Raw genomic sequence first — 23793 nt, 5'->3', positions numbered from 1 at the left:
GAATGAATGATTTATGTCATGAGCAATACGGCTTGCTACAATCAATATAGCTGGCGTTAACATTCACTACCTGTCTGTTCAAGTCATTACGGACACGCTCTGTCTAGCCACTCTCCCTTTTAAATCACTAATTGTTAATCCTTATTGGCTGGTATCGTGCCAAAAACATCAAAGTAGCCTATCACAGTGTCTAACACTGGAAGGAGGGATGGACCTTTTTATTTTACACCATTCCCTTCGCAGGAAGGAGGTCTCAAGCTGGAAGTGTCTTTCTCTGACTGAAGAGGGAGCGAAAAATCCCAACATTGATATTTACTCACACTTTATTCTGAACCATAAATATTTATGACAGGGACAAGAATGATCAAGACCGACCGCTTACGTTTATAGAAAACACAGAAGTGGTAGCTGCCCACTTTCCCAACACTAAAGATACCATTGCCTCCTGTTTTGTTGTTGCAGCCAGATCTCAAACAAAAACATTGATGTTGTAGAACAAGATAAAAAGGTAAGTTGAAATGGCACCATGTAGAGCCACTGTGCGCACAATTGATGTTTGAGAACACTGTATTTGTAAAGTATTGGTTGTTTTAATGTGGCAGTCAGTCGCGAATGTCAAGACAAGGGCCTTCAGTTAAATACTATGTTGGCTAGCCATCTAGCTAACGTTGGTTAATATTAGCAAGCTAATTACCTAGCTATACATCAAATAAGACAGCTATGTAGCTCGCTAGCTGGCGATAGTTCTCTAGCTAGCTTTAAACTATTGTGGTGCTTATAGCGGTCAACTTATTTATCCTGCTAACGTCAGTATAGTTAGCGTCAGTTCACCATGGACCCTTGAGAAACTATTATAGATGGCTTATCAGCTAACGTTAGCTAGTTAGCCAGGTAATTTACCTTTATCATTTAATATTAGCTTGAAAAAAGTCTTGTAATAAAAAAATTAATAGCCTGTCCCTTCGTGACCAATTTCAGTCGTAATAGCTGGGTAGTTACCGTTAGTCATCCATCTATAATGTAGCTAGTTAACTTAGCAAGGTAATTAGTAAACGTTACTCATTGGTTTTGTCAGTTCTTGTATGGTGTTGATGGATAGCTACCACGTTTTTTTATTGCATCGGTTACTTCCTTATGATTTGCAATATCAACCAACGGCAACATTAAGTGTGATGAACTAACAACTTGTCAAGCTGACATAGATGTTGATGGTGTGAAATATTACTACCTCTTAAACCTAATCTTCATATAACGAGAAACTACCGCTAGCTAACGTTGTCGCTAGGTCATTTGCTGATAGAATGTAGCTACATTTTAATAACAAGCCTCATCTGATAACGTTCTTTGATAACTAAAGCTAATATGGACATGTAACGTTAACGTTGACTGGGAAGCCTCCTTGTTTGAATTCTTTATAGTATGCAGTTCGGCAAATAGTTATTTCCTGAAGAGGTTACTAGTTTGTTGAGGGTATTATTAAGGACAATTAATCTCGATAATATTTGTGCCACGAAGCGCCAGATTCTACTAATCGAATTGAAATGACAGACATATCTTTTTAGTTGACTGGCTAGCAAGCTACAGCTCATCATAGATATCAGTCTAATGAGTCTAGACAGGAGATTACAGCTGATGAAGTGTTCTTAAAAATCTGTATCAATTTAATTATTTTATAGCTTGCTAGTTTTTTTTCTCTCCAACAGAATGCTTCTAATATTAAAACATTAGGTAAATTATGAGAGTGGTTTCTGAAATTGGTTACGCATTGGGCATGAAGATTAGGTAGCTAGCTAGCTAATTAAATATTTTTCTTTCGGAACGGTGGTAACACGTTAGACAATCGCCCTAAGCAACCGGCTAGGAGATGTCTGAACAAAACGGTGTTGTGTTCAGCCTGAGTGTGCGTTATGAATGGCTGCATGCACTTCCCATAACCCCAGTCACAGTCACACGCTGCGTTGCTTGTTTGGTTGACCATTGTGGTTTAGATATCAACACGGTGATCTTATTTAAACGTGCTGCGTGCATGGATACACGTTGCACCTTTGTTCTTCCTTCCTTATGCGGAAAGTCCCAATCACGTTAATCCACACCGCACAGGAAAAAACGCTTTTAATTCCCTCCATTTTTAGAATAGATTATTCAAATTACATTAATGTCGCGATTGATTAATGCATGTTGTGTGAGAATAAGTCCACGACGATTCGACAGCCTGTTGTCCTTTATAATAAACGGTTGCAGTAATTAATAGTAACAATGTAATGATAGTATTTGACAATGAAGTACACCGAGTTTGAATTCTAGACGCTTTATTGAATGTATTAACACGAAGCCATATTATTTTCACTAGCAGTGAAAACCTGTGAAGATCCACCCTTGAAATGCTGGGCTATGTACTGTAGTTCAATCATTTTCAAATAAGGAATAAAAAGCGTAGGATTAGACAGTAGACATCATGGGTTGGTTTTTGCTTCAGGGTAAAAACTCAAACAATTTGAGAATAAAGTAAGTTGAACTTTTACGTAGTAAAACGGTCAGCGTTAAAACAACTCCGATAGAGTACGTTTTATTCTGATAGATTACATTGGATCCTTTTTGCCCTTAAATGGCATAACCTGTAGGGGTTAAATCAACACTAGACCTTTTATGCTGTGTACTGTAATGATTTGCGCCGCAGGAAGTACTTCCCCTTATTAATTGTATGCACATGCCCAGGAAATGGACTCCATGTGAGAAAATGCCTGCCTGATCACATCAGTGTCTGTTTGGAGTGGGCACTGCACCATTCCACAATATGTTGTCTGGATGTTTCATATTGCTGCTGCCACAGGGCTTTTCCTGGAGTATAACAGAAGAACACATGAGTCTAACAACACAGGGTTTTAGGGGAAATGTTTACTTCCGACTGCTGGTTTCCTTCCATTTCCACACAGTTTGCCTGTAATTGTTTACATCAGTGACATAATCATAGGAAAGCAGTGGAAATTCTAACTTGGTTGGAATAAAATGCAAGCAGTTGACCCTGCAAATATTGGATAAAGGCATGCTGTTTAATTATCGAGCTGCAAAAATTTTTTTATCTGCTGCTGTGGTTCCTTATTGTTTGCATTTCTGTTTAGAGGAAGATAGTGGTGCATGGATCTAAAGGGTGCAGGGGGAATGCACCTGAGTTTCCTTGTTTAGGGATGCATGGAGAAGTGTGATGCAGTGGGAAATCACCTGTGTTTCCTTGTTTAAGGGTGCATGGACATGAAGGGTGCAGGGGGAAATCACCTGTGTTTCTTTGTTTAAGCGTGCATGAACATGTAGGGTGCAGGGGGAAATCACCTGTGTTTCGTTAAAAAATCTGGTGTTGGCTGACAGAATGTATAGGCCTAATCATGAAATATCTACACCTTGGTATAAATGTGAGTATCTGAAGACTTTTTAAACAACAGATGTCATGCTGCTGGCTTCTGAGTTTCATGTAATTGTTTAAGGCTTACTTTTTGAGTGACGTTTCATGTTTTCATCATGCAAGTAGATTTTTGTTGTCACAAGCTGCTGTTGAAATTGTTCGGGATCATTATGTACTTTTCTCTGTGTGTTGGCCTGTGCCTGTTTTTACAGAACATTAGCCTATAAAACCGTTGGGTATGGATTTTGGCACCAGTTTGGTAAATTGACCGTTCAGTACTTAGTATGATATGCTGAAGCGAGTATCTTGGATAAGCAGTACATCACCTCAATAGTCAGGGAGCTGATTGGGCAAAGGTGCTGAAGTGACTTAAGCACCTGAATCTGTATCCTAGTGAAATGCAAGGCAGAAAAGCATTCAGGGGACCAGTAAGCCCTGGTTATCAAGCGAACAGTGCCTTTAAGACATTGGCATGAAGACTGGATTAAGTCAGTGTATTCTCACTGATAAGAATGTGGAGAGATATACAAGTCTTGTGATATGCTTGGATATAACTCAACAAAAGCACAATTTTAGAATGTGGTCAAGAAATTTCAAATCTAGATGTACTGTCAAATATTAACAGTATGCTCAATTACACATGTGACTGTAGTGTTTTTTCTTTTCTGTAACGCAGCTGTAAGATTTGTAGAATAATACAACTTGATTAGCTTTTGTATTTTAATGTTCATCCATGTATGGGCAAAACCTGAAGTTATCAAATTGAGAGTGTTTTCCTGATTTTATTGATTTGGTGTGCTGTTATGTTATCCAGTGGCAAAATCTCGAGGTGTGTGTTTGTTCAAAATTCTGGAAAAATACATACTCGTCTGTATTACAAATGCTGTGTAACAGCACATTCAGAGACCATCTATCTTTCATTATTCATTAGAATATGTCCTGTGTAATTGTGCATGCTGGGTGCACAGATGCCATTATGTAAGAAAAGTCAGTTGAGGGGGTAATAAGCTGAGCTGCGCTTGAATGGATTGTTGTTTTTGTTTCATTGTTAATACAGTGGTGGTGTGTGCAAATAGTGTATTCAAATGAAGCAGCGCTTTCATACAGCTACACTGCCAACCATCATTGTCTGTGTAGCCTCTCCTTACACTCTGATGAAATGTGTGGCTCTTTCCCTTTGACTTTTAAATGTAAAGAGTATTTTTATGACTTGAGTTTTTTTTATAATGGCCTGTTACAGTGAGCTTCACACGGTTGCTGTATTCAGAGCTGTTTTTCCCCCATCAAAACCGCGCGAGTTTCTCCTCAGATATGAAACAGAAAGAGAGCGGAAGTCGTAGTCGCGCGCTGTTGCGAGCCTCCATTAGCAATCATTCAGAATTCGCCCGGGGGCACTGAAATGTTCATAATGGGTTCGGAAGAAAAGCTACGTCTGAATTGTGCAGCGGAATCGGGGCTGGCAGTTAACAGCGCTCTTCAGATTCCCCGCATTTTAAAATTTTCTGGTTTATGCTTATTTTTCCTCGGCATGTTTTCTCGCCTGTCTTCCCCGATTTACTGGCGTGCGGGCTATCATACAATGTGGTTTAACAGGCTAAATCCTACTTGTTGTTTCAGTATGTTTTTACATGTTTATCCTGGGCCTAACGCTGTGGTTTATATACATTTTTGAATCTGCCTTTTGCAGAATCTATTGTCATCAAAAGGCACATTCTGTATATATTTCTCTTCTCACTCTCTAAATATTGGCTTGGAGGTATTTCCACTGACTTTACCTACACATAGGTGCATGCCTCGAGAAAATGATCTGCTAGGGTTGTGTGGCAATAATTTACTCCTCTAATAATATGAATTTATTTAGGTTCCTTAACAAGTGTGTTAATCAACAATATTATTATATATATATATTATGATCCCAAAGTTTTCCCATAATTGCCTCATGCTGTCGCGTTCTCTTCTAATTAAATTAGGAACGGAGTTCAATTCAGTAAAAATCTATTTCATCATTTTAAAGGATACAGGCTACATTTAAGAGCAGCAGGAACCTATTGCCCAGGGCTCATTTGAAAAATAGATTTCTACCTCAGTGGGTTTAATCTGGATAACTGTTTAAAAACAGCTTTTTAAAGAGGTAAATCCCCCTGATATCTTGATGTGACGTTGCACTCAGTTGTTCGCAAACATACTTTAGTGAATTGCCACGATGCACGGGGCTAGATGGATGAATCTTTTACACTGTCAGTGGGCCTGGCCTGTATCTTCAGTGCCAGCGTAGAGACTGAAGACCCTTTACCTACGGGTTCACACAAAATATGCGGATTTAAGCAAATTCTGCATAATTTTGTAATGTAAAGAAAAGCAATGTTACGCAAATGTTAGGTCCTCGGTGTTTCGCAAGACGTTTTTACACAATCGCCCCTTGAATCACTATTGCAGGTGTAAACGCTAGCTGCTAAAGAGGGCTGTCAGACCTCTCACCCGGTGGGTTCTGATGTAATAACCAGCTCTGTGAGTCGGAAGTCGGACTGCGAGAGAGAATTCTCTTTGCCATGCCGTAGCAGACCCCTCTCTGCCCCCCCCCCCCCCTCCCGCTGGGGTGTGAGTGAGAGCCCCAGACTTCTCGTGCTCTACTTCTGAACGGTGGGTGGAAGTCTGTCGTCAAACACTTCTTTCAGCAAGAGATGTTTCTCTTAAGGCTGTTTAAAAAAAAAAAAATAAAAAAAAAAAATTCTTCCAGGGAATGTGCCATGGCATATTGCCTTCACTGATGGCTGCAAGTTGCTTTTTGGAATCTTATATTTGTGAAATGTTGCTCTCGTGAACTATTTTTAGATAATATGCACATGTTACAAGGATGGTATGTTAGTTTCTCTTATAGATATCTGTTTGGCATAATATGGCATAACACTGTATGTGAGGTAATGTTACTCATTATTTGGCTTTATTTTCATGATTCTGATCTTATATGTGCCAATACCCTTCAATTATTGTTGTTTGTTAAACAAATTTTTTTTTTTTTTTAACTTGATACATTTTTATCATGTTTCTGGTAGATCTGAGCCTGGAGTTAGTGTTTTGCCTAGTACCTACTCCTGTGGTACAGATAAAAATTTCCTGTGGTGGTCTTGGTCTGAATAAAACGTAATAACAAAAAATCATAAATATTCACTAAGTACATATGGTAAGTACGCATTAATGAAAGCAATCACTTTCAATAAAAGCACTGAGAAATTCTGTCTACAAGAAGGGTACTTAATGGATGGCTTCCACACAGATGTGTATATGCTAATTTGCCCAATTAAAAAATTATTAAATTATTAAATGTATTGTTCAGGGCATTTCTTTTATCTTTCTGCTTGCTTCAGGAAATTAGAATCTTTAAGCCAGTTATACTTAAGATATCACATAGGCCTATGCTGTGTGTTTGGTGGGATTGTTAATGGATTTAATACGGTTTGAACTTCCATTTCATGATTTAAAAAAATTAAAATATTTGTGTTAGAACGCCTCATGATCAGTCGCACAGTGGAGTGATGTAGCAGTCAGAGAGGATGTGCAAACGTGCTCCTGTCTCAGCCTGTGGGAGAATTCTTCTGCGAGTTCACACAAGGATCTCAACACAGTGCACCATTTAAAATCCTTTTCACTTTCAAGAAAGCACATTGTTTTAGAATCCACGCATTTGCATCCTGTTTCCAGCCATTACGGAATATTGGGCACGTAAACCTGGCTTCCTTTAGATAAAAAGTCTCCTCCAGAAGACGACATGGGGGCGACATAGCTCAGGGGGTAAGACCGATTGTCTGGCAGTCGGAGGGTTGCCGGTTCAAACCCCGCCCTGGGCGTGTCGAAGTGTCCCTGAGCAAGACCCCTAACCCCTAACTGCTCTGGCGAATGAGAGGCATCAATTGTAAAGCGCTTTGGATAAAAGCGCTATATAAATGCAGTCCATTTACCATTTACCAAGACAGGATGTGATGTCTGCTGTAGAGTTTGAGAGTTTGTTCTTTGATGTTCTTTTCCTTCGACAGTGATGCCCTCAAATGAAAACGCAGTTATACGGCAGGTGCTACTCACGCCAGGCGTATGCGTAGTTCTGCTGTGAAGTCTGCAAGCAGATCGTTCTGAAGACCTGGGGGTCAAAACATTCACCACCACACAACGATATGAAATGATCTTTGGAGCACGGTGTACCTCTTCACTTAGCCTATTTACTTCTCTTTCCTAGTGCCGTATTTATTTATTTATTTATTCGTGCACATATTTTTTTCCCGTGTGTTCTTTCTTTCCCCGGAATAAGTCTGCGATGCGCGGAATGACGTTGGCCTTTGAGCCTGTTGTTGTTCTGATGGCTTGCCTGGTAGCTGCTGACGCCGTTATGCATATTCACAGGTGTTTGAGCTAATTAGGATTTGCAGTCGGTCCTGCTCCCATACTGAGAAAACCCATGTCCTTGATGTTCTCCTGGAATCCTATTGATTTCCAGGGCAATGTCAGAAAGACTGCTGGTAAATTATTTTTGTTTCCTTTCAAGTTTCTCGTTACTAGGTGCATGTACATGCCTCCTTCATCTAATATCCATGCCTAATGCCCATATACTCCAGAGATGAGTACGCTCTCTGTGTACACCCACTCAATGCTAGTAAAAATATGCCACAAGTCATCTTAAGTACAGATTCTTTTTTTAATGTATTACATTAAAACAGGAATTGTTTGTTTGCCTTTTTTTATGTTTTGTGCCTGTGGGCTTTGGGGTGTTTTTTTTATTCATATCGGGATTATGTTTTAGTTGTTGAGAAATATTTGAAAGGTCCTTTGTCATGTTATGCAAATTACAAAACCCATTTCCTAACAAGTGTTCTTAAATTGTTGCTGTGAGCTTGTATTTAGGCTAGATGTTTTTAAAAAGACACATCTGCCTACATGTTCGTGTGTGTGTGTGTGTGTGTGTATGTGTGTTTGTCAGCTTGTGTGTGTGTGTGTGTGTGCGTGCATGTGTGTTTGTCTGCTTGTGTGCATGTGGGTGTGAATGTGTGTGTGTGGAATGCATACGTACATGCACACATACACAATTAGTGGGTGGACGGAGTGGGGGGGGGGGGTGGGTGTACGTTATGAAAGATTATATAGGGTGGTGGGTTGGGGTGGGTGTGCGTTATGAAATATTGAATGTAAAATATTACTTGTTCAGACAGAGACTCTGAGGGGCAGGGAGAATTTATTTTAAGTGGTATTCAAGAGTATATGAGGCTATAAATCAAGCTCAAAATGAAAATGTGATGGCTTTTTACATCCGAGCCTGCTGAGCAGTACATTAAACAGACGGTTGCTCGATAATTAAATGTGAAGCGAGGGCTTTTTTTTCCCCCTCATGTCTTCTGCGTTCGTGCACTCATAAGCTCAATACTCCCCCCTTCAGTTTTAGCACTGACGCTTCTGTTGAAAGGAATCTTTTTAGGAATGTTTCATTGACTGAATTTTTAACATTTTTCACAGCGAGAGCACCTCGAATAACCTACTCGATTTGATTTTAATCTGTTTGACAGCAGCCTTTGTAATCTCAATGCCATCCTTTCTAATTTTGACATTTTTTCTTCATATGAGCAGGAAGGATTGCTTCCCCCCAGCCCCCTCCACACCCCCTCCCCCCCCCCACACACCCACACACACGCTTTACTTTTGGAAAAGCAGGAAATACAGGGGTGAGAGGGGAGTGGGGGGGAGAGAGGTGCAGGGAGTGGGAGAGGGAGAGGAGCAGGGACAGGGAGAGAGGTGCAGGGTGTGGGAGAGGGAGAGGAGCAGGGACAGGGAGAGAGGTGCAGGAGGTGGGAGAGGGAGAGGAGCGGGGACAGGGAGAGAGGTGCAGGGGGTGGGAGAGGGAGAGGAGCGGGGACAGGGAGAGGAGCAGGGTGAGAGAGGAGTGGGGGAGAGGAGAGCGGGGGTGGGAGAGGAGCAGGGTGAGAGACAGGGGGGACAGGGAGAGCAGTAAATGGGGTGCGGTGGATGGGAGAGGGAGAGGAGCAGGGGACAGGGAGAGCAGTAAATGGCGTGCGGTGGATGGAAGAGGGAGAGGAGCAGGGACAGGGAGAGCAGTAAATGGGGTGCGGTGGATGGGAGAGGGAGAGGAGCAGGGACAGGGAGAGCAGTAAATGGGGTGCGGTGGATGGGAGAGGGAGAGGAGCAGGGACAGGGAGAGCAGTAAATGGGGTGCGGTGGATGGGAGAGGGAGAGGAGCAGGGACAGGGAGAGCAGTAAATGGGGTGCGGTGGATGGGAGAGGGAGAGGAGCAGGGACAGGGAGAGCAGTAAATGGGGTGCGGTGGATGGGAGAGGGAGAGGAGCAGGGACAGGGAGAGCAGTAAATGGGGTGCGGTGGATGGGAGAGGGAGAGGAGCAGGGACAGGGAGAGCAGTAAATGGGGTGCGGTGGATGGGAGAGGGAGAGGAGCAGGGACAGGGAGAGCAGTAAATGGGGTGCGGTGGATGGGAGAGGGAGAGGAGCAGGGACAGGGAGAGCAGTAAATGGGGTGCGGTGGATGGGAGAGGGAGAGGAGCAGGGACAGGGAGAGCAGTAAATGGGGTGCGGTGGATGGGAGAGGGAGAGGAGCAGGGACAGGGAGAGCAGTAAATGGGGTGCGGTGGATGGGAGAGGGAGAGGAGCAGGGACAGGGAGAGCAGTAAATGGGGTGCGGTGGATGGGAGAGGGAGAGGAGCAGGGACAGGGAGAGCAGTAAATGGGGTGCGGTGGATGGGAGAGGGAGAGGAGCAGGGACAGGGAGAGCAGTAAATGGGGTGCGGTGGATGGGAGAGGGAGAGGAGCAGGGACAGGGAGAGCAGTAAATGGGGTGCGGTGGATGGGAGAGGGAGAGGAGCAGGGACAGGGAGAGCAGTAAATGGGGTGCGGTGGATGGGAGAGGGAGAGGAGCAGGGACAGGGAGAGCAGTAAATGGCGTGCGGTGGATGGAAGAGGGAGAGGAGCAGGGACAGGGAGAGCAGTAAATGGGGTGCGGTGGATGGGAGAGGGAGAGGAGCAGGGACAGGGAGAGCAGTAAATGGGGTGCGGTGGATGGGAGAGGGAGAGGAGCAGGGACAGGGAGAGCAGTAAATGGGGTGCGGTGGATGGGAGAGGGAGAGGAGCAGGGACAGGGAGAGCAGTAAATGGGGTGCGGTGGATGGGAGAGGGAGAGGAGCAGGGACAGGGAGAGCAGTAAATGGGGTGCGGTGGATGGGAGAGGGAGAGGAGCAGGGACAGGGAGAGCAGTAAATGGGGTGCGGTGGATGGGAGAGGGAGAGGAGCAGGGACAGGGAGAGCAGTAAATGGGGTGCGGTGGATGGGAGAGGGAGAGGAGCAGGGACAGGGAGAGCAGTAAATGAGGTGCGGTGGATGGGAGAGGGAGAGGAGCAGGGACAGGGAGAGCAGTAAATGGGGTGCGGTGGATGGGAGAGGGAGAGGAGCAGGGACAGGGAGAGCAGTAAATGGGGTGCGGTGGATGGGAGAGGGAGAGGAGCAGGGACAGGGAGAGCAGTAAATGGGGTGCGGTGGATGGGAGAGGGAGAGGAGCAGGGACAGGGAGAGCAGTAAATGGGGTGCGGTGGATGGGAGAGGGAGAGGAGCAGGGACAGGGAGAGCAGTAAATGGGGTGCGGTGGATGGGAGAGGGAGAGGAGGCAGGGACAGGGAGAGCAGTAAATGGGGTGCGGTGGATGGGAGAGGGAGAGGAGCAGGGACAGGGAGAGCAGTAAATGGGGTGCGGTGGATGGGAGAGGGAGAGGAGCAGGGACAGGGAGAGCAGTAAATGGGGTGCGGTGGATGGGAGAGGGAGAGGAGCAGGGACAGGGAGAGCAGTAAATGGGGTGCGGTGGATGGGAGAGGGAGAGGAGCAGGGACAGGGAGAGCAGTAAATGGGGTGAGGTGGATGGGAGAGGGAGAGGAGCAGGGACAGGGAGAGCAGTAAATGGGGTGCGGTGGATGGGAGAGGGAGAGGAGCAGGGACAGGGAGAGCAGTAAATGGGGTGCGGTGGATGGGAGAGGGAGAGGAGCAGGGACAGGGAGAGCAGTAAATGGGGTGCGGTGGATGGGAGAGGGAGAGGAGCAGGGACAGGGAGAGCAGTAAATGGGGTGCGGTGGATGGGAGAGGGAGAGGAGCAGGGACAGGGAGAGCAGTAAATGGGGTGCGGTGGATGGGAGAGGGAGAGGAGCAGGGACAGGGAGAGCAGTAAATGGGGTGCGGTGGATGGAAGAGGGAGAGGAGCAGGGACAGGGAGAGCAGTAAATGGGGTGCGGTGGATGGGAGAGGGAGAGGAGCAGGGACAGGGAGAGCAGTAAATGGGGTGCGGTGGATGGGAGAGGGAGAGGAGCGGGGACAGGGAGAGCAGTAAATGGGGTGCGGTGGATGGGAGAGGGAGAGGAGCAGGGACAGGGAGAGCAGTAAATGGGGTGCGGTGGATGGGAGAGGGAGAGGAGCAGGGACAGGGAGAGCAGTAAATGAGGTGCGGTGGATGGGAGGCGTGTCCTCTCTCTGAGGTGTCGGCCCCGCTGACGGGGGGGATCCCGGGCGAACGTCGGCGCGTTTCCCGCGCGCTCTTTTGGCCGCGAGCCGATTCGTCAGCATCAGGGCAGGAGCGTTCGGCTCCTCCCCCCGACACCTGCTCACCGGCACCTGCTCTCTGACAGTCACCGCGGCTCGCCCCAGATCTACCCCCCCCCCCCCCCCGAACCGCGCTCTCCGCGAACAGACAGCAAGCACAGTCTGTGCCAGTGGGGGTGGGGGGGGGGGGGGTGTACACATCCTACCAAATCATCCCTGTCATGTCAGCAGGTGCAGGTGTGGTCTTGGGACCCGGCGGTTCCTCATTTGCTGTAATGAACTGAGGCCAAAATGTCCGCTGCACAGCCAGCTGCGGAACACAGGACTGCAGTGTCCTGCATTACAACGAAGCGCCACACGTGTAACTGGTCCGTTGGGCCTGGCGGTTCTTTAAATTGCGAGGATGAAATTTTAAGAATTTTTTGGGCTTTCTTTTGTTTCAGAGGGGGGAATATTTTCCAGCTTGCTCTCCGAGATTTCCTGGAAAATGAGCTCTTTCTCAGATGTTGTATTTCACCTCGGGCTTGTTCCTCTTTTATCCACAGTGCCGCTTTCTCTCTGTGCCACCATTATGAGGAGTTTACTTTGTGTTATTGTGAAGTGCGCCATTATGAGGAGTTTACTCTGTGTTATTGTGAAGTGCACCATTATGAGGAGTTTACTATGTGTTACTGTGAGTGCACCATTATGAGGGGTTTACTCTGTTATTCATTATGAGGAGTTTACTCTGTGTTATTGTGAAGTGCACCATTATGAGGAGTTTACTATGTGTTACTGTGAGTGCACCATTATGAGGAGTTTACTCTGTGTTATTGTGAGCGCACCATTATGAGGAGTTTACTCTGTTATTCATTATGAGGAGTTTACTCTGTGTTACTCATTATGAGGAGTTTACGCTGTGTTATTGTGAGCACACCATTATGAGGAGTTTACTCTGTGTTATTGTGAGGAGTTTACTCTGTGTTACTCATTATGAGGAGTTTACGCTGTGTTATTGTGGAGCACCATCATTATGAGGAGTTTACTGTGTTATTGTGAGCGCACCATTATGAGGAGCTTACTCTGTGTTATTTTGAAGTGCACCATTATGAGGGGTTTACTTTGTTATTCATTATGAGGAGTTTACGCTGTGTTATTGTGAGCGCACCATTATGAGGAGTTTACTCTGTGTTATTGTGAGGAGTTTACTCTGTGTTACTCATTATGAGGAGTTTACGCTGTGTTATTGTGGAGCACCATCATTATGAGGAGTTTACTGTGTTATTGTGAGCGCACCATTATGAGGAACTTACTCTGTGTTATTTTGAAGTGCACCATTATGAGGGGTTTACTCTGTTATTCATTATGAGGAGTTTACTCTGTGTTATTGTGAGTGCAACATTATGAGGAGTTTACTCTGTGTTATTGTGGAGCTCCATCATTATGAGGAGCTTACTCTGTGTTATTTTGAAGTGCACCATCATGAGGGGTTTACTCCCAGTCTATAATTGATCTGGTGCAGCCGGGAGGTTATCAGAGGTTAGTTTGCCTCCTCGGGGGTTTACCTGCTACACGCAGGTGAGCTTTCATCTCGGAGTCCTGCCGTAATTAGCAGGCAGAAATGGGCCGTTCGCGCTTCTTTTTTCGAGAGGTGGAATTGATGAGAACGCCGTCCTGCTTGTAAGCTGTGCGTCGGGAGGAAGAGGGGTGGAGGGCTGTGAGGAATGCAGATTCCATTTTCTCTGCATTTGATCATCCCCTGTGTGTGTGTGTCCTGCCTCTTTGCATCTTCAAACAGCATGATTTGATGAAGGGTGTATCACGTTAGGGTTTTTCCAGTACACACTTTTTTTGCCTTCAAAGTCCCCCCCCCCCCCCCCCCCCCCCTTTTTTAATTTTCAACACTTGATTGATATCCATATTACTCACCCTGTCCAATTAGAAGTTAATTGTCTGGACATTGTGGCGAGATGTCCTTTTTTCATCAAAGAGGTATTGACGGGTGTTGAAGAGCAGCGCGCTCATTAAATGTATCAATATGTCAGCACTCTCTAACCGCACTGCACATGACAGCGCGAGCCTCGGTTTTTCCTCAAAAGAGATTTTTCCACTTACGAGTGCCAAGACAACAGTAATTGGCTGCTGGAGAGCCTCTTACATCTGTGTTGTCTTAAGACACCCGGCTGACGCACAGGCTTCACTGCTAGAAACGGACAGTCTTGTTTTTTTCTATTCGCTTTGACATTGAGGGGCTGATCCCATTGAGTGCTTCTGTTGTGTGCAGTTTGAAATTTTATCCCCGGTGTGGATGGAAATTCATACAGCCGCAAAACATTGTTTTGCATTGTGCGGCACTCTTTTGTCACATCACACTGAAACGCTGGTATGTAATGTGTTAGGCTGTTTGCAGGTGTGGAGAGTTGCTATTCTGCCAAAGTAATGTCCTGTTTAATGCGTGTAAAACGTCTCATCAGAAATGTTGTGAATCACTTCCTTTCTGCTTAGCAACAGCTGTTAGCTCTGCTTAGCGTCCTTAATGCAGGTTTGTTGCTGAATTAATGAGCCAGCGGTTTGATGATTAAACTGCCTGGCAGTTGACACTCGGTTGGTGATTTCTGCGCTCGCGAAGGGTTTGACTGCACTGTGCGACGTTGCGTCATCAGGTCACGCTTGGTGAAAAAGCCCCGACACAGCTGCACGCTAATTTTATTCCTGGGCCCTCAAAACACTAACTGGACATGTACATGTGTCTGGGACGAGTCTTGTTGCGCAGCAGACCCCCCTTGCTTAGTTAATTTATGCCTCCGCTGCCTTTTAAACGTGGCATGACTGAGAAACTGCATTAGCGTTTGTGAGTCTTCTAGCCTGCTCACATGAGGAAAGGAAAGATTTGATTTTATTCATGCGTGTGTGTGTCAGTTTGTACAGCCAGAGGGCAGCTTCAGCCATATTTATTTTCAGTGGGATAAGAACAAGGGTCCATGTTGAAATTCAGATTGGTGTCGCATCGCTAGGTTTTTATTTCTGTTTATTTATTTTCGACGGAAGTGATGTCATTATTGTAATTATTCCTGCCGTTATTGAAGTGTAAAGTGTGTCCAAGCCATAGACGGTCCAGGCGCGCTTTTTTTTAAAGACGCTGTGCTCTGGCGGTGCCTTTAAATGACTCGGGGACTGCCGAGTACTTTTCCAAGATTGCTACACGATGTCATTCCAGATCGCACAGAACCGTACTGCGGGGAGTCCTCCCGCCGAGATCGGAAGAGGATGTTTGCGATTTCAAAGTAAAAGGAGCGCATGCGGCGATAGAAAAGTACCCTGGGATTATGCGGATATGAAAATGTTACAAACCGGCTTTCTTTGTGTTGGGCATGGTATTTTCAGTATAAGAAGCCTACATAATCAAATGGGGGGGAAAAGACATACAAAAAACGGTCCCTTAGTGCTTGGAGTGTACAGTTGTTTGTGGCACTGCAGATGTGTAAAGTGGTTAGCGATTAGCATGGTGCTGAGCTTGTGTGTTACCAGCCTATATACGAACCCTTTGAGTAAAGACTCCTCTTATGTTTCAGTGTTGCACACTGGGGAAAAAAAATGTTTTGCTCAAAAATAAATCTGGCCAATTTAATGAATTTCTTTTGTCTTTTACCGAAAACCAAACGATACAAAAACCTCGATCAACTGTCCATTACGTAAAATCAATTGGATGGTGCGATCATTCTGATTGCTTCCTGACAAACCAAAAAGAAAGATAAATGAAAATCAATACCCAGAAATTGGTTGGGGGGCTGCTTCAAGGCTGGACAGTTGAGGCATAATGTGTGTGTAATTGATTTGTTTCTCCTGGGAGTCGAATCAATAATTACGACGCACGGAGTGTCATTTACATTTCTTTTGTTTGATGCTCTTTACTCCTGATACCGTCTTGTGTTCCGGTGACGCCGTTACTCAACCTGGGTCTTTGTGTAGAAACGTGGGCTTTGTCTGTAGAACAGGACGGGGCCTAAATGCAGCGCGTTCGTGTCGTTGTGTAGAAACAGGGCAGCAGAAACGGTTGACCTCAGCTACGTGGGTGTCAGTTAGGTTCAGCTATGCTGAATGCACGGTTGTAACAGAGCAGGAGAGACCGCATCGCTCCACTGTCTTCAAGCTCCGTCCATTTTAAAATGGCGCCGGGTGAAAAGCACAGTGCGCGAGTGTCCTTGTTAGCTCAGGTACTGAGCCAGGTTGGACAGGCGTTCCCAATGACGGCACAGCTCTCTGGTTCCAGCTTTACGTGTGCTGCATAGAGAGCTGAGGCTGTGGGGATTGTTCATTGGAAAGAACATGCACGTAAAAGATATTGGGTGGCAGCTTGCCTGGGTGTTTAGGTGTGCTTTCTAAGTTTAAAGAGGCAGGTTTTCTGGAAGAGTATGTTTTCTGGAATAGGCTATATGTAGGCTATTTTTTTATTGTAAGTGTTCTAGAATGCCATTGCTTTCAGTAGCCAGTAGCCCAGGTGATTGTCCTGGTGGAATGTTCAGTTGAGAACATTCTGCTCACGTATTCTGCAGGTCTTACACCTCAAAGGGTTAGGGTTAGGGACCGCTCGCCCATACGTGTCTCACTGGGGCTTGAAGTTGAGCCGCCTGGCCTTGCAGACGTGAGCCTTCTGGTTGTGTGAACACAATACGTTGCACTGCATTATTGCATTACAGGGATTGGCAAACACCGTTATCCGGTTTTTAAAAAACAAAGTATCCATTTATACAGCTGGAAATTTATACATGAGCGATGCAGGGGTAAGTACCTTCCTCCAGGGCACGGCGGCAGCGTCCTGCCTACCTGGCAGTCGAACCTGAAACCTTCAGGTTACGCATCCGGTTCCTTAACCGTTATTCTACACTGAGCCACCCCTGCGCTGGACTGGTTTAGATGATAAAACAGGCTGAGCCGCAGTGGAGTCTCTCTCTCTCTCTCTCTCTCTCTCTCTCTCTCTGTCCTCCCTGGCTCCCTTTAGCCCGACAATGAGGTCATTGGACATGTGTGATATTGGCCACAGTGGGGCTTCCAGTTTAATACCTGCTGCTGCTGAGAGAATACTGAGCTGTCAGAAGCAGAGGGAGGGAGAGAGAGGGAGAGTGAGTAAGAGAGGGAGAGAGTGAGGGAGAGGGAGAGAGGGGGAGAGAGAGAGAGGGACAGATAGAGGGAGAGAGGGGGGGAGAGCGAGTGAGAGAGAGAGAGAGCGAATGAGAGACAGATAAAGAGAAAGGAAGAAAAAAAATAGTAAACAATAAACCACGGCGGGCCGGCGCTATCTAATGGATCAGTCTGTAATAAATCTGTTGGCCGCGAGCTGTTGTCACGCCAAAGATGACTTTATTGTTTCGGCTCAAAGGAAAGGAACGCAGGGAGGCCGGGGCGGTCTGTCGACGCGTTTGCTCGACCCGGAAACGCCGCGTTCGCGGGGACCGCTTGGGAACGGTGTTCCAATCCGGACCGGATGGACCCCGGAATGGCCGCTTGCCCTTTGCGTTCCCGTCAGTCCCCTTAATCTCCGGGCCGTCTCCTGTCCCGTCCTCGTGTCCGGTTTTCACTTCCTGGGAATTAGGCCTGAAATATGCAGGAGCGGACATCTTCATCACAACGCAGTTTTTTAAAAGATTTAAAAGATTTTGAAAGACAGAAGAATGACAGGAGGGGTCAGGCTGAATGTCTTTTTGCTTAGGAAATGAGCGTTGTCAGATTGGAGCTGGAACAGGGGTTCCCAGCTGGCCGTCTACAGTGGCTGGCTGGTGTGATACTGATGGGCTCTGACAGAAGACAGAGGCACTGGTCTAAACATAGGCTAGTGCTCTCTCCCACAATCTCTCGAGCTGAGAGATTCTCTGCATATGCATGACCCCCCCAGTCATGGCTGAATAGTTCCTTAAATGAAAGGGGAGGACTTCTGAGGCGGAATGGGGTTTTTTGCCGTGTAAAGGATATTTGTGAGTGTGTGTGTAGCTGCTGTCCCTGTGGGGAAAGGGGTATTGAAATACTGATGCCTGTGTTAGCCGTAACCTCTTTTAGAAAGCAGGTTTAAAAGAAAAAAAAAAAAAATCTAATGTGATGTCAGCAGTGGTGAAAAGGGCTGACTTGCCACATCGGAGTGTATTTCATTCAGTTCAGAAAGCCATGGATCACGTCAGCACGAGCCCCCTTCCCCCCCCCCCCCCCCCCCAATAACCTGTCCTATAACGCCATGCTTATTTCAGGGACGGTGTGTTTGTGGGGAAAAAAAAGGGAGGGTCGTTTCAGATGGAAATACATTGTTTCTGTAGGGCGGGAGAATTTTTAATGGCAGCGGCTGATTTATGTTCCGATTTGAGCCCCGCGTTAAATTTACGGTTTGAGGGGAAGGCGCTTTTTTCCCTGGGAGGAGAGAGCGGTTTGTTAGCATGTCCACTGGCGCGTAAGGCGGCGTAGCGTCTTTCTCTCTGCTAGCGGGACAGCGGGCGGCTAAGCGGTCCTCCCTCTTCCTCCTTTCGGAGCGCAGCGAGCGGGGCGAAATTAGGTTTTTCTTCTCTTCCTCCCCTCTGCAATATTTACTGGAATATGCTCCAGTAAACACGGGAAAGACTCCCTCCCAGCCCCCCCAATCCCCCCCCCCACCCCCGTTCTCCTTGTCAGCACAAACGCTAGAACAAGGGCGAGTTTAGACCTATGTTAATGAACTGGGTAGGGGTGGTGTTGTTGCTGCAGCCTAATTTTGAATATTTAAGGGCGGGGAGCACGTGCGTGTGCGTTTCCCTCTGCTTTTTAAAAGAATTTACGCGCCGAGCCTCGGCTGCTGTCGGGGACGCGCGTAAAGTGGAGTATTTTAACAGGATTATGGATGTTTATTTTATGGGTCCGTAAAACACCTGATCATAAGAAGGGCTGCGCGTCTCGTTAAAATAAAGAGATTCGCTTGTTTGGAATGGTAAACAGCTGGGGGGGGGGAGGGGGGAGGGGGGAATAAAAAAATACCCCGTTCTTCGTGGGTTTCCTGTAATGATTCGAAATTGATGTTTGCGATATGGCGCTAAATCTGCGGGATACGGAGGCAATAAAGGGAAGAGGGGGAAGGCAGCGAGGCCGAGAGGCAGAGGAATAAAAGGCAATGAGCCCTCCACCATCCCCGCCTCTCGCGCGGAATCGAGCGGCAGAAGATACTAATTAACTCTGACGACAGCGCTGCTCAGAGCAGAGCCGCGCCCGCTGAAGAGCCGCCGCCGCCGCCGCCATTCCCGCCAACACGCGGCGCTTTCCCCCTCGCGGCTTCTCCCTCGGTCACGCACACCGGCGGCCCCGTGCGCGCTCGTGGCCCCCGTGCGCGCTCGCGGCCCCTGTGCACGCTCGCGGCCCCCGTGCACGCTCGCGGAACGTTATCGGAGAAAATGTCGCAATGGCGGCGGCGTGAGAGAGTGAGAAAGAGAGTGCGAGTGTGTGTGTGTGTGTGTGTGAGTGTGTGAGAGAGAGAGAGAGAGGAGAGCCCTGATTGGCTGCTAGCCTCCCGGAGCCCCGGCAGTAAATCAGTGAGCTGGAGATGGCCTTTGTGATGGTTATCTGCTCATGTGAGGCGCCGGGTTCTCCTGCTGCTCGTGAGGGAGGGACCAGCACATTGATTTCCTCATTGATTTCCTACATCAGTCCCTTTTTCCCCCTCCACGGTACTGAAGTCGTTCTCTCTCTCTTTTTTTTTTGGTTGTCATCTAAAGGTTTCTTTGAAGCCTTTTAAGTCTTCAGGGGTGTCCAGTGCTTGGGTCATACGGCTGTAATTCAGGGCCATTGTCAGGCGCGGTTGTCGAATCAACAAAGCTGGAAAAAAAAAAGATGCCAGTTCCAGTAGCCGTATCGCATTTCCCGCTTTTCTCCTCTCTGAATGATTCGGACCGAGAGAATAAGCCCGCTTTCTTTTGTCTGATGATTTATTTTTGTACGCCGGTGTTGGTTTTTTTTTCTTCTCCCCCCCCCCACTCCCACTTCTTGTGCTCGTAATAGGAGTTGGCCATCTTGCATGTAGGTGCATCTTTGTCTTGTCTACCCATAATCCCCGTCTTTCCCTTTTTTTAAAGTGTGTTTTCATCTGCTCCCCGGCGTGCGGAACAGTGCGGATCTGTGCTCAGATGTCCCCCAGGAATCAGAGCCCCCTTTGTTGTGAAAAGCACTTAGGGAGCCTGTGGGTTCGGACTCACAGTCACGGGCTGCTTCTGGCTGCTGCCCTCCCCTCCCCTCTCTCTCTCTCTCTCTCTCTCTCTCTCCCCCTCTCCCCGCCTCCCCCCTCTGGGGGATCCTGAGCCCAGATTTCACAGCTTAGAGCTGAGAGCTGACAGGCCTCCTGTGCCACTGTTTGATTTTCACTGGGGTTGGGGGAAAAAGGTGCCAATCTAATATTATTATTATTATTATTATTATTATTATTATTAACAGCAGCAGCAGCAGAAGTAGCAGCAGCAACAATAATAAATCACATTTATTACATAATTTTCATTGTAGGAACAGTCTCAAAGTGCTGACTTCTGTTATAGTTGTGTCCTTTCCACATACGTGCAGTTGGTATTCGTGTGAACTGAGGAAGCTTTTGCAAACTGACTGTAGTGAACAGGTTAAATATCAGAGGACACGTGTGTGTGTCTGGGGAATGGGGCCTTGCATGTGCACATTTCTCCCTGAGTTATACCTGGACATTCTGTATGGTATACCTGTAAATTCTCTGGGGTCTACCTGTCCATTCTGCAGGGTTGACCTGTCCACTCTATTCTGTGGGGTATACGTGTACATTCTGTGGGGTCTGCCTGTCCATTCTGCAGGGTCTCTAGGTGTCTGTATTAATTTCTGCCTTGCTGTCCTGTTCCGTGCTGTGTTGTCCATTTGTTCAGTCAGGTGACCATCTACCTTGGTGAGGGGCAATCTTTCATTGTTATATCCATTGAGGTGCTCTGTTACCTTCCATTTTAATCATCGAAACCATCGAAAGGTGAGAAATAACTACCAGCTCGGTATTCAGTTGCAGAGGGATTTCATTTTCACAGAAGACCCAAAGACAACTGGCGCGTCTCACCTATTTCATGTAAAGTCAATAGGTGAGAGGTCAAGGGTCAGGGGTCAGGGAAAAGGGGCATGGCACACCAGGAAGCCACTGACGTTGGGCTCCTCTGCTTGATCACTGAATACTGATTAACATCGGTGTGTGTGTGTGGGGGGGGGGGGGGCACATATGTTTTGACAAAAAATGTTCTGCCTCCCCTGCCATTGAGAGAATTCAGTTGAGAGAGGCGTGTGAGTTGCACAGTGGCAGTGTTCAGCTCTGTGGAAGTGACACAGTGCGCCACTGTTTGCCGCTGTTCTCCCTCAGAAATATTCCACCGCTCCTGATCTCATGATCAGACCGCCGTTTGTGCCTTTCGCTGCGGTCACTAATTCCCTTCCCGCGATTCGCCGGTCATAAGCGGAATGAGCAACAGAAATAGAATGTGCATTTTTTTGTATCCTGTAAGATTGGGTTTCGGTGCCAGGACACACTGAGCGCAGGCAGATGTGTGTGTTTGATGTTGTACTTAACGGTCACTCATCGCAGGGATGTGAGTCATTGTGTGCGTGCTGACCGCTCGGCGTGAGCCGCGCTTCCCCCCGACCGCACAAAGCCGGCTCTCCGACAGGCTGTCGTCAGGCCCGGACTCCGAATGAACTGAAATGAATAAGGCGAGCGGGCAGGTAGCGCGGCGTCTGGCTCGTCCTGGCGAGGCGGGCAAGGCGGGCGAGGGCGGGCGAGGCGGGCGAGGCGGGCTTGTCTCCACGAGCGCTGTGAGGGGAGAAGGGGGGATATCGCTCCTGACAGTGGCAGTTTGCATCTCGGTCCTGCTGCAGGGGCTTTGTCACATCGCGGTAGATCACCCACCCCGGCTGCACACCGGCCCCGGGGGTGCTGCGGGTTCGAATCCCCCTCGAGACGCTCCGCGCGCCGCTTCGCTCCGGCTTTCATCCGTTTGATCCCGCGTTCTGCGAACGGCGCGTTTTTGACAATGCGTAGCGCCCCCCCCCCCCCCCGCCGCCTGTCCTCCCCCGAGCCCTCCCTCTCTCTCTCCCTGTCCCCCTCCCTTTGTTGTTTGCGAGCGTTTCCCGGCGAGATAAGAGAGGCGAAAGCGAGCCCCGACATCGCAGGGCGTGGGCGAGGCGGAGTGGGGCGGGGCACAAACTGAGGGCGCCATGGCGACCGTCGACGCTCGCTAGCGGGGGGCGCGAACGCGCCGACGGCAGACCCTCCAGTGACGGGGGCGGGGGGGGGGGGGGGGGGGTGCTCGCTACTTAGCAGCTAGCGCTGTGGCAGAACGCTACGTTCGGCTCAAGCAGAATAATGCATCACAATCTCATTGGCCTCCCACAAAGCGCCGCGCTGTGGCGGTAATGATGGCGTTCCTCTGGGCCCCGCCCACCCGCGGGCGCCCCCACGCAGCCCCCGCCCCCGCGCAGCCCTCCCACGCAGCCCCCCCCACACGCTGCAGAGCCCCCGGGCGTGCGACTGAACCCTCCTGGATGTGCGAGCACGCCGCAGCGCCGCCTGATTTGACTTGGTAATGCCGCCGCGCTGATGAGTCTTTGGGGGGGACGGCCTAAAGGAGCGCAAAAAGCAAACGCCGGCGGTTCTCCCCCCGCCGCCGATGAAACTGAGAGAAGAGAGAAGAGAGGGAGAGAGGAAATGAGAGAGATGTAACTGTCAGCCACTGACGTCCCCGAGCCGCCTGGCGTCCCTCCAGGACTGGAGTGGGGGGGGCGGGGGGGGGGAGGGCAGGGGCGAAGAGGGCCAGAATGGCTGCAGTGTCACCGCTAAACTCCTCCCCCCTCCCGTCTAATTTATTTTACCGTCCCGGAGAGTGGAGCCAGATTCATCTCTGTCGGCGTGCCATATTTGCATCTTGATTAGCCGGCTTAGTGCAGCGCAGCCAATAAGAATCATTGTTCAGAGGAATCGGCCAATAAGAAGCATTGTTCAGAGGCATCGGCCAATAAGAAGCATTGTTCTGAGGATTCGGCCAATAAGAAGCATCGTTCAGAGGAATCAGAGAGACGAGAACTGCAGGCTTTTTTAGGACATGAGTGGTTAGCCCACAGGGCTGGGACAACACAGACACTCTATTGTAGCTGGGATGCTTTTTAAGAAATGGGTTTATATTGGTGCTGATCTGGGCTAATGTTTTATGTCCTTCTCATGCACACACGCACACACACACACACACACACACACGCACGCAATGACAGGCACACGCATATGAGCACAGACACGCTCAAATACATGCATTCCCGCACTGTTTTTCAGTGATAATTCAGTGTGAGAAAACTGTAGCATCACGACATTAGCCTTTTTCATTTTAAATGAACGGACAAGCACGCCGGCAGGTGCGGCGATTTGACACGGTCGTCGGACAACGCGTTCCCCGGCAAACGCACGCGCGGAAGACGCGCCGTGCCGCATTTACCGAGCTCCGCCGGATCTGGCGTGCGTCACCGCGGCTGAGACTGCCGCCATTAATATTAACGAGCTTTGAGCACGCTTAAGTGGTCCGATCCATTCGGACTCGGTGAGCGGAGGCAACAATGAAGAAAGCCCGAGATAAGGATCAATGCAGGATAGAGCAATCCTAATGCGATTCCTCAAATCTATAAAGAAGGGAGCTTTGGGGGGGAGGGAGGGAAAAAAAGAAAAGACAGGCGCATAATAGAAGAACGGACTGCGAGAGAGAGGCGCATTATGCAACAGCTGTGGCGGGGATGGCGAGCGGCGTGTTTGTTTAGTTTGGCGGTAATGATGTCTGACCTTTCCGTTTGACTCCC

General features: G+C 48.1%; 1 protein-coding gene across 7 annotated transcripts in view; it reads left to right on the top strand.

Annotated features, from left to right (window-relative positions):
* Positions 1 to 246: 246 nt before the first annotated feature.
* The window catches only part of LOC118207290 (arginine-glutamic acid dipeptide repeats protein-like), a 183462-nt gene continuing 159915 nt past the window's right edge, over positions 247 to 23793 (top strand). For all 7 annotated transcript variants that reach the window (XM_035380702.1, XM_035380704.1, XM_035380703.1 and 4 more), the window contains exon 1: positions 247 to 508. The gene's annotated coding sequence lies outside the window, so the exon portion shown is untranslated. The remainder of the gene's footprint in view (positions 509 to 23793) is intronic.

Source organism: Anguilla anguilla, chromosome 11 (genome assembly GCF_013347855.1).
Source record: "Anguilla anguilla isolate fAngAng1 chromosome 11, fAngAng1.pri, whole genome shotgun sequence".
In the NCBI taxonomy this organism is placed as follows: Eukaryota; Metazoa; Chordata; class Actinopteri; order Anguilliformes; family Anguillidae; genus Anguilla; species Anguilla anguilla.
This window is presented reverse-complemented; position numbering and strand designations above follow the sequence as displayed.